Below are 13,374 nucleotides of genomic sequence, written 5' to 3'. Positions count from 1 at the left end.
GTCTCAGTATAGCTTATGACACCCGAGCACCGCAGCACACACACTCCAGTGCTGCGCCATCACGGCCTTTTGATTGCTCCTCCTCTCTGTAACTGCCAGTGATTAACCCTGGCATGAGAGTAGGCCAGAGAGAGTCGCTCTCCCCTCTCTGCTGACAATCCTTGTCAGTGGGTTTGAGGGGCAATTTGGCTTCTGACATGCCTTCCCCAGTCTCTTATTACTGGTGAAGTATGCTGCGCTTGACCCAGTAGTGCCAGAGTATCTGAGGTTGGTAAATTCCTTCCCCTCCCTCTTCTTCTCTCTATTCCACCTTTTTCTCTGTTTGTCATTCTTATTCCCTATACCTCCCCCTTCCTTGTTTTCCTCTTGTGCGTCTGCACTCCATCCTTCATGTCTTTCCCAACATTTCTTTCTCTTTCTGCAAGAGTTCACATCGGACAACCAGACTCCCGGCCTTAATGCCTGGGCTGCCTGTGTCTGCCTGCTTGCAAGACTGCACGGGGGCTACCAACAATGGGCATATTGTTAATCTGTCCATAAGAAAGCCTTATCTTGTTGTAGACATGGTATTAAATTTCGGAGCGGCCCCATGCGGCCAGCCGAGAGGGAGGGGGGTATGGGGGGATGGAGAGAGAGAGAGAGAGATGTGGATAATAATAATAAGCTGTGTAATCTCCTCACCTACTCTAAACAGCTTAACCTTGTCAGTGGCTGCCTGCCCAGTGGCACCTGGGCAAGGGATAGCATAGGGTTAATTTCTACTGTATGCAAACCATGCTCCAGGTGTGGGTTGTGCTGTATAAGCCGGTTCTTAGGTTCGACTTATGTTAGAGACACATAACTCATATTTAAAAGCACTGATGTGATACGTTTGTTTTGCATTCATTTATTGGCCCTAACTTGTTTTAATATGGTTGCCATTGATTATGCAAAATGTAAATGCCAGAATGTTATTAGAATACCTCAAACTATACAATTCAGGCTCTAAAACAGGCAATTATACGAATATATATACCAAGAGATATCTGCATTCTGTACACTTACTGTAAAGGTTATAAAGGGTCAGAAGCTGAGAATCTGTCTGCTAAGTTGAGCTATCTTAACTCTGTATGAAGTCTGATCTGAATTCCAGAACAGATGGTTTATCTTGGTGAGAGGAAAGAGGATTAAAGGAGCTACAATTTAAATATGTTACTCTAGACAATGCCCTTATATGGCCTCAAGATGATCATTTGGGTTTTTGTCTTAATCCTTAGTCATAAAAAATTGAGTGTATGGGAAAACTGATACAATTGAAATGGTTGCAGTTAAATTTAACATAAAGTAAAAAGGTAAAAAAAAAAAACCTCTTGCAGGAATTAGGGATTAGTTTACAAGGAGTTAGGACCCCAGAGTTTAAAACTGGACCCCCCTGTGCTAACAGGAAATAAAAAGGTGGATCAGGAGATCAGCGCTCCACTCTTTTCATACCGAGGCAATACGATGCAGCAAAGTAAAACTGATGTGTAAAAGTATTCCAATTACATGTGACAGAAATAGAGTCTGGCAGAATGACTTCATAGGAGATGCTATCGGTAGAACTTCATATTGCAGATGTAAAGTCAAATTAAGTTTGAATACATAACATAAATTACACTCAAGTCAATTGAGAAAGGGCAAACCGGTCAAGTGTCAGAACTACTTCTTGAAAATGTATCTTGAAACCGTTTTCTACTTTATTTAATGCGTTGTTTTTTTATTTTCCTCTGAGTTGACGGAGACTTATGCCACTTCTAAAGTCCTCAATCTAAAAGTAAGCAACCTTTGCTGTATACAGTTACATAGCAAATTATAAAAGAATTTGCATTGCAATCTTAGCCTGACTATGGAGACTGGTGTGACCAGTTTTACTCTAGTGCCACATTCTTCTTCAATACATTAAAAACTGCATATTTGTATCAATGTACTAGCTGTATCCTATAGACATGAAATGGATGCAATGATCAATAAATGCAATATTAACTGGACTTTTGGACAAACACAGAGATGTAATTATGTTCTCTGTAATTCCAGACTGTCTCAATTGCCCTTATGCAGCCCCACATGTATCCAGTAATAAAAGCATGCTTAACTGTATTCTGCAAATACTGTACTGTCTCAGGTGTGAATCGGCACTAAGTGTTGCTGTGGCTTTTTCTCTCAGCGTCTCCCTGGAGATGTGGTGAGTCGTGGTCTTGTACGCTGACAGGAGGTTGGTGGTGAGCCCAGATTGTGGGGACAGACTCACACACACCGACTCACAGCTCTGCTGCTCTCCAGCAGCACCTACTGGAGACTGCATGAGCCTACACACAACATACACTCAGTTTGAACAGTCGGAGAATCTGCAACACATATTGAATTATAAACATATGTTTTCTCACTTCTGCCAATCCAAATATTAGAAAGCCTGAAAGTTGATGTATGTATTCTACACTACTGAATGTTGACGTACTCTCCATAACATATGTGGGCACCTATACATACTCCTATTTCATTTGTTTTTGAATATGTGTGTCAGAATCATAATAATTAAAAGGCAAATACGTAGTATGGTAAATATATATTGTAATGTTACAAGATCGTGGATGAGACTAATGCAGGGACATGGGGAAAGAGAAGCTGCTGTTGAAGGTCTGCACAATAATGATTATTGTAAAGAGTGAATACTTGAGCTATATCAAATGTTCTTCTGCATGTGTTTTTACATTCAAATCAAAAGTAACCACACAATAAGGTATTAAAACCCAACAGAATTCTTAATATACAGGCTTTTAAGGCAATGATTCAGCTATAGCAGTTTGAGGGCCATTCCCCCATGACACATGCTTTCCTTAAAGCCCCTGTCACACTGTCCCAAAATTGACACCCGATGGACACACGGTTAAGGAAATGTTCAAATTCGGCTCTGATCGTAACAACATCGGGCCATTCGTGAGGGCATCTTAATTCATCGTATGACCGCCGGTGGAGTTTCTCAGGCTCCGGCAGCAACTTCGTGAGTGGCAACTTCGTGAGTGGCAACTTTGTAAGGCACTCGTGAGGGCATCTTGTCAAATTGTGTCATCTTCGTGTTATCATCGGTGCCATCGGGCATTCGCCCTCACTCTGATCGGGGCGAATGCCCGATGGCACCGATGATAACAAGATGCTCTCATGATGGCGTTACGAAGGGCAAAATTGACACACGAATTCAACACGAAAATGAACCTTCACAAGGTCCTTCGGCAATTTTTTGGCATGCCAAGGATTTTGCTACCGCTCACGAAGTTGCTGCCGGAGCCTGAGAAACTCACCGGCGGTCATACGATGGCTTAAGATGCCCTCACGAATGGCCCGATGTTGTTACGATCAGAGCCGAATTTGAACATTTCCTTTATCGTGTGTCCATCGGGTTGTTTTATTGCACAACAAAATCATGTAAACATATTTGTGTAAATAACCCAATTTGTGTTCTGTGAAACTGAAAAGGATATAATATATTATTTTGAAGGAGAGTTGACAGGAAGTTGTTGTTGCTATGGAAACAACATGACGGAGAAAACTTAATATCTTCTACATATAAAGACGGATAAAGTAAAGAACAAAGTCTGAAAATATCAGTACAGTATCATAATACTAAACATAATTGTTTGTGTTACTTTTGTTGCAGTTGTATTTCTTAAATGTAATGTAAATGTTGCCTTCGTGTGTGGTTCGGGGCCATCTTCGTGCGAAATTCAAAATTCCATATTCGTGTGTCCATCGGGTGTCAATTTCGGACAGTGTGACAGGGGCTTAAGTCAAACATATGTTCACACCGTGTGTAAATATGGCAACTACTTAGTATCTCTCTCCTTCACAACACGAATAACAGCAATACTTAGAGGTCAAATCTCCTGAGTCAGCTCAATTAAACCTGCGGGGGAGCAACATTACCAAAACAAAAATCAATCATTATCCATTTGAGGGTTATGGACAGTGAGGAAGAGAAAAAAAATGATGTGTGTGAGAGAGAGAGAGTATGAATGGATGGCATCCAGAGAGATGGTGAATGCCGCTAATGTGCTGTGTGTAGGCTTGTCCTTATTTATTAGGGACATTTATGGTCAATGTCTTGGAGACGGTCCATGCACATTACATGCGTTTCTCTGCTGCCCGCTCAGGAGATGGTTATTTATGTGGACGAAAGCAGCTCCCTCTCCCTCTGAGGACCACAGTCATCACTCTCTGGGTAGAGAAAGAGCGAGGGGTGTGGAGTTGTGGATTATTGGGTTGTTTTTAAATCACACCTGCCGGAAACTGCAGATTACAATAGAGGTGAAGTCCCTCCCTTTCCGGGGGACCTCCATGGGACCTTATTTCAGAAAAAGTATGTATTGGAGTCAATGGCGAGAGAAAGATTATCTTTCAATCCCGTTTGAATTGTGCCACAAATTACACATGTGATGTTGGTTAATTTAAAAGATAATTTTGCAAGTCAAAAAAATAAAAATGTGTCGTAAAACTGTGAAGTGCTCAATTAACTACATCTCCCGTCTCGCACCAACACCAAGACGGCCGTCACGTTGGCACATTTAATTTCTTTCTTTCAGAATGAGGCGAAAAGTATTAAAAGAGGTGAAAATCATTCCAAGTCTGGGTATGTTGAGAGCTGTACATACACAAACGGGGAGTTAGTCGGCTCCGTAAGAGCCAGCATGCGGGACCGGGATTCTGGGATTTGTAGTCTTTCTAGTTGCGTATTTTTCATAGTCTTATAGTTCAACAAGTTTTGACAAATTGTGACTTTTTTGACATGGAAATTATTTTTTAAGATTGGCAAACATCATATGTGTAATTCGTGGCACAATTCAAACGGGATTGAAAGATCTTTTTTCTAGTGCCATGAATTAAATAAATAAGGGGGTGAGGGCTTAGTAAATGGTCAATTATCTGTCATCCCACTCAACATCATTCTAATATTAATGAAAAATCCTCCAGGTTGCATTTTTCCAGAAGGTAACCCGATTAACAAGCCCGAGGGATCTCTTGAAAGGCAATTGTTTTCCTCCAGGTATCTCTTTTTGCCTCCGTAGCCCTTTCGGTTAATGACTTGACTTACTTAAAGGGTGCTGATCAATAAGCTCCGGAGGTAAACTTGCTGAAGTTACCGTCTGCGCTGCCTGGTATCAGCACACCTTGCACCAGCAAGAAGTAAAGATACCAGACTGACAGGGCAGAATGGATTCATCCATATGTTTCATACATGATACATATGAGTCTGACCTTGGTGATGGAGAACAAGTACATCAGTCTTGAGTGCTGTATTTTGTAAAAAAAAAAAAGGAAGGCTTAACGGCAAGGGGAGGGGTTGTAAAAAAGAGAAGAGTCAGAAATAGACAGAACCATAAAGAAAATCTGAGACAGAAAACGTTTTTTAAACCAGCTCAAGTAAAGAGAGAGAGAACAGAGAAAGTGTGTAGTGGGTGAGTAATGTGCATGCAAAAAGAAAGATTAAGATTTTAAAAAATGATGTGTGTGAGAACGAGGTGGCTTTTGTGTCCTTCCTGTGGTCCATTACTGAAAAGCCAGGCCCAGCAGAGACAGATCCCAGTGGACCACCATGGCGGGTGTGGGTTTTTACAGCTTTTTCTAAGTGAGTGTGTGCGTGCGTGTGCGTGTGCGTGTGCGTGTGCGTGTGTGGATGATGTCTTAAAGTTGTTGTTCCGCATTTTAATTATATTCGTGGAAAATAGTATTAATGTAACCTCATTAGCTACATTTAATGACAAATGGAATTGACTTTGTGTGTGTGTGTGTGTGTGTGTGTGTGTGTGTGTGTGTGTGTGTGTGTGTGTGTGTGTGTGTGTGTGTGTGTGTGTGTGTGTGTGTGTGTGTGTGCGTGCGTGCGTGCGTGCGTGCGTGCGTGCGTGCGTTCTGGTCGGACTATCACAGCTTCAGCTCTAAGTCTATATGAGATGTTTAAGCAACGGCGATAGGATTTCTCTCTGGTGTCACAATCCTCTCTGGCTCACACTTCTCAACACTAGTGATAACACAAGAGGAGAAACCTCTCACACACTCACACATCCCCACACACACGGAGAGGTGTAGGGGAAGCCCCCTTCAGACTAAGAACAGTTCCCACTTGCTTATCTTGCACACACTCTCTTCACAGTGCTCGTTTAATAAATGTGAAGAAGACTTTCAGGAAATTGTTCTAGAGAGCCAAACCAAACCCCAATAAAGACCAAATAACTCTTTGCACCAGTTTTGGGGATCATTTCCAGACTGTACAGCATTGTTGGAATGTGCATTGTTTCTCAACATACCTGCTTACAAGTATTCAAACTTCATTTTAGCGGTTTGCCGTATTTGAACTGGTCTGCAGTTTAAACTCTTGAAAATAAATAATTTGAAAAGTAGAGACGGCTCTAAAGTTTATAAGTTCAATAGGGGAAACTTTTTAAATCGTTAATATATGTTTCAGTTACATAAAAATAATCTATTTACTGCTCTACCTATTGCACTAACATTAATATATCCGCTGTGGACAGCAACCACTCCCTCATCAAAGTGTTTTCTTGTTTTGCAACTCAAACCAATACTTTCTCCCTAATGCGTACAAAAAAACCTTACTTCATATTCCACAATCATGTAGATTATGATATTGATCCTCCCGCTCTGTAAAAGCATTATAAATATAAAGAGCATTTCTCCATTAACGGAGAGTAGGAAGCTGGCTAATGCTAATGAGCCTCAGAGTGCCCATTCCAGTCCATTAAGGGCTCTTAGCGCTGGGAAATTATTGTGTTTTCGCAGGGAGAAAAACTAACACGGCCACACGGACCCACAACTTGCACACAGGGAAGTTAATGACAAATGCTACTAATGGACTTTCTTTACGTTTGAGGGGAGAAAGAAAATGAAGATTGGAAAATTAGAAAATGTATTTGTTGCTGTAAACTTGAAATAGTCAATTCCTCCGCTGATCTAATTTAGTTTCTAATGCATGACACAGAAGGGAAGGACTTTTATGAGGCTCAAAAAATTCATGCCGTTACATCATGCATTTTTGAAAGTAGGAATTAGATGAACTTGATTTGTTTTGTATTGTGTGTGTAGTAATGCACTGACACATGAGCCTACATTGGACAGAGGACTTTGAATGAAGAGTGATGGGATGATGCTTTTTTGGTTGACAAAAATATTCGCAATCAACTCCAGTAAATCTTCAACCAACAAGGATATCCAAACAAAAAATAACAGCTGTAGTTTTATGAATATTTAGATTTATTAAATAAGACATAAATGAAATAGGATCTGCCCTTTGCCATCCATCAGTTGAGCTTATGTTTATATTAACATTTTTAGGCTTACATTAAAAACGATTTGGTGCACATGGCCTTTTGGGAATCGATTAAAAAAAACTTGTACTGTTGGATGAAGATCCTCCTTTTGAATATGTCTGATAAAGGTCAGAGCATTAAACCAAGAAACAGAGCCAACAGTGTGTAATGAATGGTGTGTGTAAGGGGGGTCAGGCTGCTTGTGCTTAATACTGAGTCTAAGGAATGCACATGGGGTTGTGTAAAAAGAGGGGACGGGTGGTGGAGGTGGAGGGGTCAGAGTGAGCTACCTGTCTACTGAATCAACAGGAGACAAATACAATGAGAACAGAAGAACCAAGGCGGAGAGAAAAGTGGGAGAGAGAACAGGCAGGAGTGAGAGCAAGCATGTGAGAAAAGGAGATGAAGTTGGTGTGTGTGTTTGTGTGTGAGAGGGAGAAATAAACGGGGGAGGCGCAGTGACTACCTGTCTGGAGAATCAAAGTTCCCCTCCGACCTGAAACGTTACTCCATCTGCATTGTTCAGTGACGGACAGAACAAGACACAGTCAAGAACAGCCAGCCAAGCCGGGGGATCAAATTATTCTCAGAGAGGAGAGACGCCCCCCCCGCCCTCATCTCTCCCACCCACATTCTCCTCCCTTTCTCTCTCTCTCTCAATCCTTCCCCTCCTCCCTCCTCTGCTACCTCTAAAACTGAAGTGAAATCTGAAGCAGAGTGATCCCCAAAACATTCCTGCTAAATCTCAAAAGCCAACGCATGTGCCCCCCTCCAAACCACACACACAAACATGCACGCACAGAAACACATTCCAACACACACTTGTACACACGCTGAAACATGCCAATACAATACACTGCAACTGCGCACGCACACACACACACACACACACACACACACACACACACACACACACACACACACACACACACACACACACACACACACACACACACACACACACACACACACACACACACACACACACACACACACACACACACACACACACACACACACACACACACACACACACACACACACACACACACACACACACACACACACACACACACACACACACACACACACACACACACACACACACACACACACACACACACACACACTGAGAAGTGAGATTGAGAAGTTGAGAAGAAGCAGGTCTGTGTGTGAGCAGTAGCAGGGGGGTCTGCTCTAATCCAAGGAGTCCAGGAGGAGGAGAGGACCATTGAAAGAACAACGACATCAGTCAGAATACATTCACGGAATTATTGTTTGGGATTTTAAGAGAATGATTAAAAAATATATGGTTAAAAAAAGGAAAATAGAGACATGGATGCAAAACACAGAAACATATATTGTATGTGATTCCCCTGATCTTGCACCTTGATAAGGCTTTTATTTCCTTCCTGCTCCTAGATTAACATTATTCATTTAAATATTGTTAGATTTTCCTTCTCTTAATTTGTCAATAAGCAGATTGTGGTAATCAGTTAATTTTGGAGTTCAGAGATGGCCTATCATAATATACTGATCTGTGCAAATAGTCTGATAATCAGATTTCTATTTTGGCTTGCCATAATAACAAAGATAAATCGTTAAGACATCATACTGGATAAAGTTGATATCCATAAAGGTTTGTTTATTAGTTAATCGTTTATTCAGTCAATCTATATATGCTGCACTGTTTTTACCTGCTTTGACACAACATTATAAACATTATTGACGAACACAAAGTAATATGAGATCAAGAACAATCTACAGTCTAGAATTATGAATCCAACAACTGATTAAGGATCAAAACTCCTTCCCATATTTGGTTACATTTCTAAATAAATACTTACAATAACTTGAACAATAAATACAAGTATAAGAAAACACCCTAGCAGGCTTTTATTCTGCAGCCTTGTGAGATGACCTACTGACCCCAGAAATTACCAGACTATGTGCATGAACTGTAATGTGTGATTCAACAGCAGCCTCTCTAAGGGCTTCAGGTAGCTGCTCTGTGCAGACCTTTCACTGATGGCAGCAGGTAAGCCTTTGTGATCTGTTTGCATTGCTGACAAGCTTAACTTCTTCCAGGACATGCACCCTGAAGGCTCTCTGGCAAGGCTCACAAATGCCAATGAGACTGAAACTGCTGGTTGTAGGAAGCAGATGATTTTATTTAAATCATTACATTTATATCATATAAAAAGTGACCGTGTGTAGGATTTGGTTGCATTGCGGTTGCAGATTGCCACTTATTGAGTAATTAACCCTTTACAAGAGCCAAACAGTACACAACTGTGGAAATGCTGCGTTAACTTTAAGGACATTTACTCCGTTAAGAGGCTATTATTACCATACATTAGGAGCAATACAATGCAGGTAGTGGCTGGTGTAACGACAGTTTAAGAAGTTTGTAAAAGACTGATGTACTTCAAGTTAAGGCTCATCAAGATGGGAGTAAATGGACGTTAAATATGGTGGTTCTTTATGAAGGGATCATTCAAAGAGAACAATAACAGAACCATTCTGGAACATACAATTATAGAAATATAGTCATGAATAATAAATGTCTGCTCAAATATATTCCTAAATACAACACTTGCCTTTCAAATTCATGAAAGAGTTTAAATAAAAATGTATGAGAAAAATGTATGACAGAAAATGCAGATCAATTAAGAACAAAAACAACTGCACTCATTTGATTAATTTAAAACCTTTTATATTCATATGAATAATATTAACCCGATACAGTTGAAATGGATGAACGAATCCGAGTATAATCTGAAATAAAGGGAAGTTCAAAAGTGTAACCCTCTCCTTGAGATCCTGTATCACTGATGCTTCACAACACCTGGGCTTTGGCAAGGTTGGCGTGTATTAAAAGGTTGTCTTAAACAGATCTGAAAGTTCAAAGATTTCACATTTTAATTCTATCCTGCTGCGCCAACTTTAAGCAGACAGTATGACAGTCCTGCAGTGTGGGTGCTTTGTTCCAAACTCCTGCGAGTCTGAACACATTTCAGATGGAAACAAGGGAAACTTTCCAAGCAGCTTTCTGTCCATCATCTCAACTGCCCAGAGGTTTCATCACACTGAGCTTTGGCATGTTGGCATGCGGCTAAATACTTGGGTTTCAATTGGCTGGAGTCCACCCGTGCAATCGACTACTGATTGAACTGTGTGCCGCAGATTTCATGACGAGACATGTTTCTCTGTGTGAGAACAATCGTGGAAGTGTTTACTTAACTTAAGTCGCTCTCTCTCTGTGTGTGTGTGTGTGTGTGTGTGTGTGTGTGTGTGTGTGTGTGTGTGTGTGTGTGTGTGTGTGTGTGTGTGTGTGTGTGTGTGTGTGTGTGTGTGTGTGTGTGTGTGTGCGTGTGTGCGTGCGTGCGTGATTTACCTTAGTAATAAATACTGAGAGAGTAAACCTCAGAAGTAGTAGTCCCATTATAAAACCAGGTAAACAGTAGCAGGAGGTAAGAGGGTGGTGATGGTAGACAGATAGAATATAAACTCTTCCATTTACACACGGCATCTATTGCACGTCTGTACGTCCTGGGAGAGGGATCCCTCCTCTGTTGCAGAGGGTGTCGTTTTATCATACTGATATTCTGCACAAACTGTGCTGTTGTATTTGTTGTAAAGTGTCCTTATTGTAAAGTATTTTTACTGTATGTACAGCACTTTGGCTCGACCAAAAATCGTTTTAAAAATGTGCTATATAAATAAAACTTCATTTGATTAAACAATGCTGCAGTAGACCAGTGTGTGCTTTCATCCCAAACTTGTAATTCATATTCTTGTTGTTTATTGTAGCCATGATCTTTCACCAAAATCTGATACTGTTTCATGTATGGTAAGGCAACTAAATAGATAGAGTTATGTGCTACAAATGGCAACTCTTTAAAACATTTTAGCACTGAATGATAAGTGACTTTGAGTTTAAAATAAGCTGTGCTTTTGTTTCAAAAGGCATTTGTTGTCAAGATCATGTGTTACATTAAAAATGTACTGATTTTATTAAAGAAAATAAAAAAGGTTGCTTTTGGACACGTCAGACCCTTGGACCTTTTTTGAATTTCAGAACAAAAACAGAGTTTAAAGCAATGAGGACATAACATTAGCTGGACAGAAAGACGATATCTCTTTAAATGACAGACTAAGAAAAGAGAGACAGACCGTTTGCCTCGCTGACCAGAGACTAGATTAGAGGCTCAGTTCTTGAGCAGCAGACCAAAGACAAACAAGAGAGGTGGACAGGGTGGGGCGGGAAGGGGACTCTCCCAAAGATGAGTGACACAGCTCAGCTAGCCGTATCCCATGATTAGCCCTTTGTGTCTAGGTGTTCTTGGCCCTAATCAAAAGACTAAGAGGGCTAATGGCTAGAAATGATGGCTCGGAAAAGGGTGGAACGGGGTCAGTGGGTGGGCCAGACGAGGTCTTTGTACTGCCCTTTGCTACCCCCCCCCCCTAATTAGTTGACATTGAGGGAGGAGGAAGGGTGAGGGAGGGCGAGGAGGAGGGCAATAGGAGAAATGGGAGAACTGGTGGAGAAGAGGACCATCCTGTATGACTTCAGGCAACAGATGGAGAACAACTGGGAGGGAGGGGATCAGGGAGCAGTTGTAGTGGGGCAGGTCGGTCATGTCTGCTACTGTTACAGCACAGCGTGATGGAAACTGACACACCGTCACACGCATTTCACCAGAGCTAAACAAATGCTTAGTGGAGCTGCGATAAACGCCCTTAGGTGATCCATACAGCTGCAACGAGGTCCCACTGTTTAATTTACAATAACTTGAATTATAAATGTACCAGAATCCAGCGTCACTACATCACAATGTTTACACAAACAGTTCAATGTGATGGAAAGGTTAATGGGTTCATGAGAAGTGAATGTGGTCCTGTAGGGTTGTCGTTTATATACATCCAAGTTGCTATTCTGAAAATAATAAATACATTGAAAATGGATTGTTGGTTTGGAGATCGTCTTAGATTTGATTTTGTTCTCTTCTTCCTCCTTTACCCAAGTGTGTCACGTTTTTAACCATAATATATATTGACAGAATCACATAAAATGTAAATGTACTGTATAGCTGTGGAAGCTTTGCTGTGAAACAACCTAAATATTATCCAGCACCTGTGTGATGATTGCAAAGTCAGTTGTTCGGTCAGCTGATTTTGAAAAACAAAAATTATTATTTATGGTCATAAACTCTTACGGATGTACAGAGATCCTTGGACCCTAGAAGATGTATCCTGATTACTTTTTTGATTCCTTGACTTTCCACAGACGTTTTATTTATCCTGAGATATAGATCTTCGGGTCCTCTGAGTCACACTCCACTTGGCCTATCCATTGATGATACTCAAAACATCTAGTAACTTTATACTCAGAATACTCTGAAATTCAGTTTATATATTTTGTGAAACCAAACAAAAGTAAGTGCATGAATCCAGGACCCTTATGTCATAGAAACAAAATTAAAAATAACCGAAAATAATCCTATGGTATTGGACTGCAGATGTTTTTTTCACGAGAAGCTGAGCAAGCAGAGAAATCCAGGGCACGGAGAATCAACAAGCTTGTCTCACGAGAGACCTGGAGGAAACAGAACACCCAGAAAGATTAGCACTCTTTCTTTCCCTGCTTTAATGATTAGGTTCAGGCAACAAAAGCCCCCCTGCAAAATGAACAAAAACAATTGGCTGGTATATTGTGTTTATCCCCTGGTGAAATATGACCTTAATTAATTTGGAGAATGTTGAGAAAGACCAAACCGCAGTTCTGAGTTCACAAGCTTTTTTCTCATAAACTCTAAACTTTCTTTTTCTCCTTATGTGGGGAACAAGGCTGCCTTATCAGGACCCTGGGCCCATACTGTATGACTGCCTGCACATTCACTATGTCCACATTTGTGCTTATATAATTCAACACCTACCCTTTGAAAACAAATGTGCCACTTAAACAAAAACATAATGAAAGAATTATGAAGTAATAACAAATTACGTTTTGTACTCACACCTCCCTTCCACAAAGGAGCAGCAG

The sequence above is a fragment of the Notothenia rossii genome (genome assembly GCF_949606895.1).
Source record: "Notothenia rossii genome assembly, chromosome: 2".
Taxonomy (NCBI): Eukaryota; Metazoa; Chordata; class Actinopteri; order Perciformes; family Nototheniidae; genus Notothenia; species Notothenia rossii.
Note: the sequence above shows the minus strand (reverse complement) of the source record.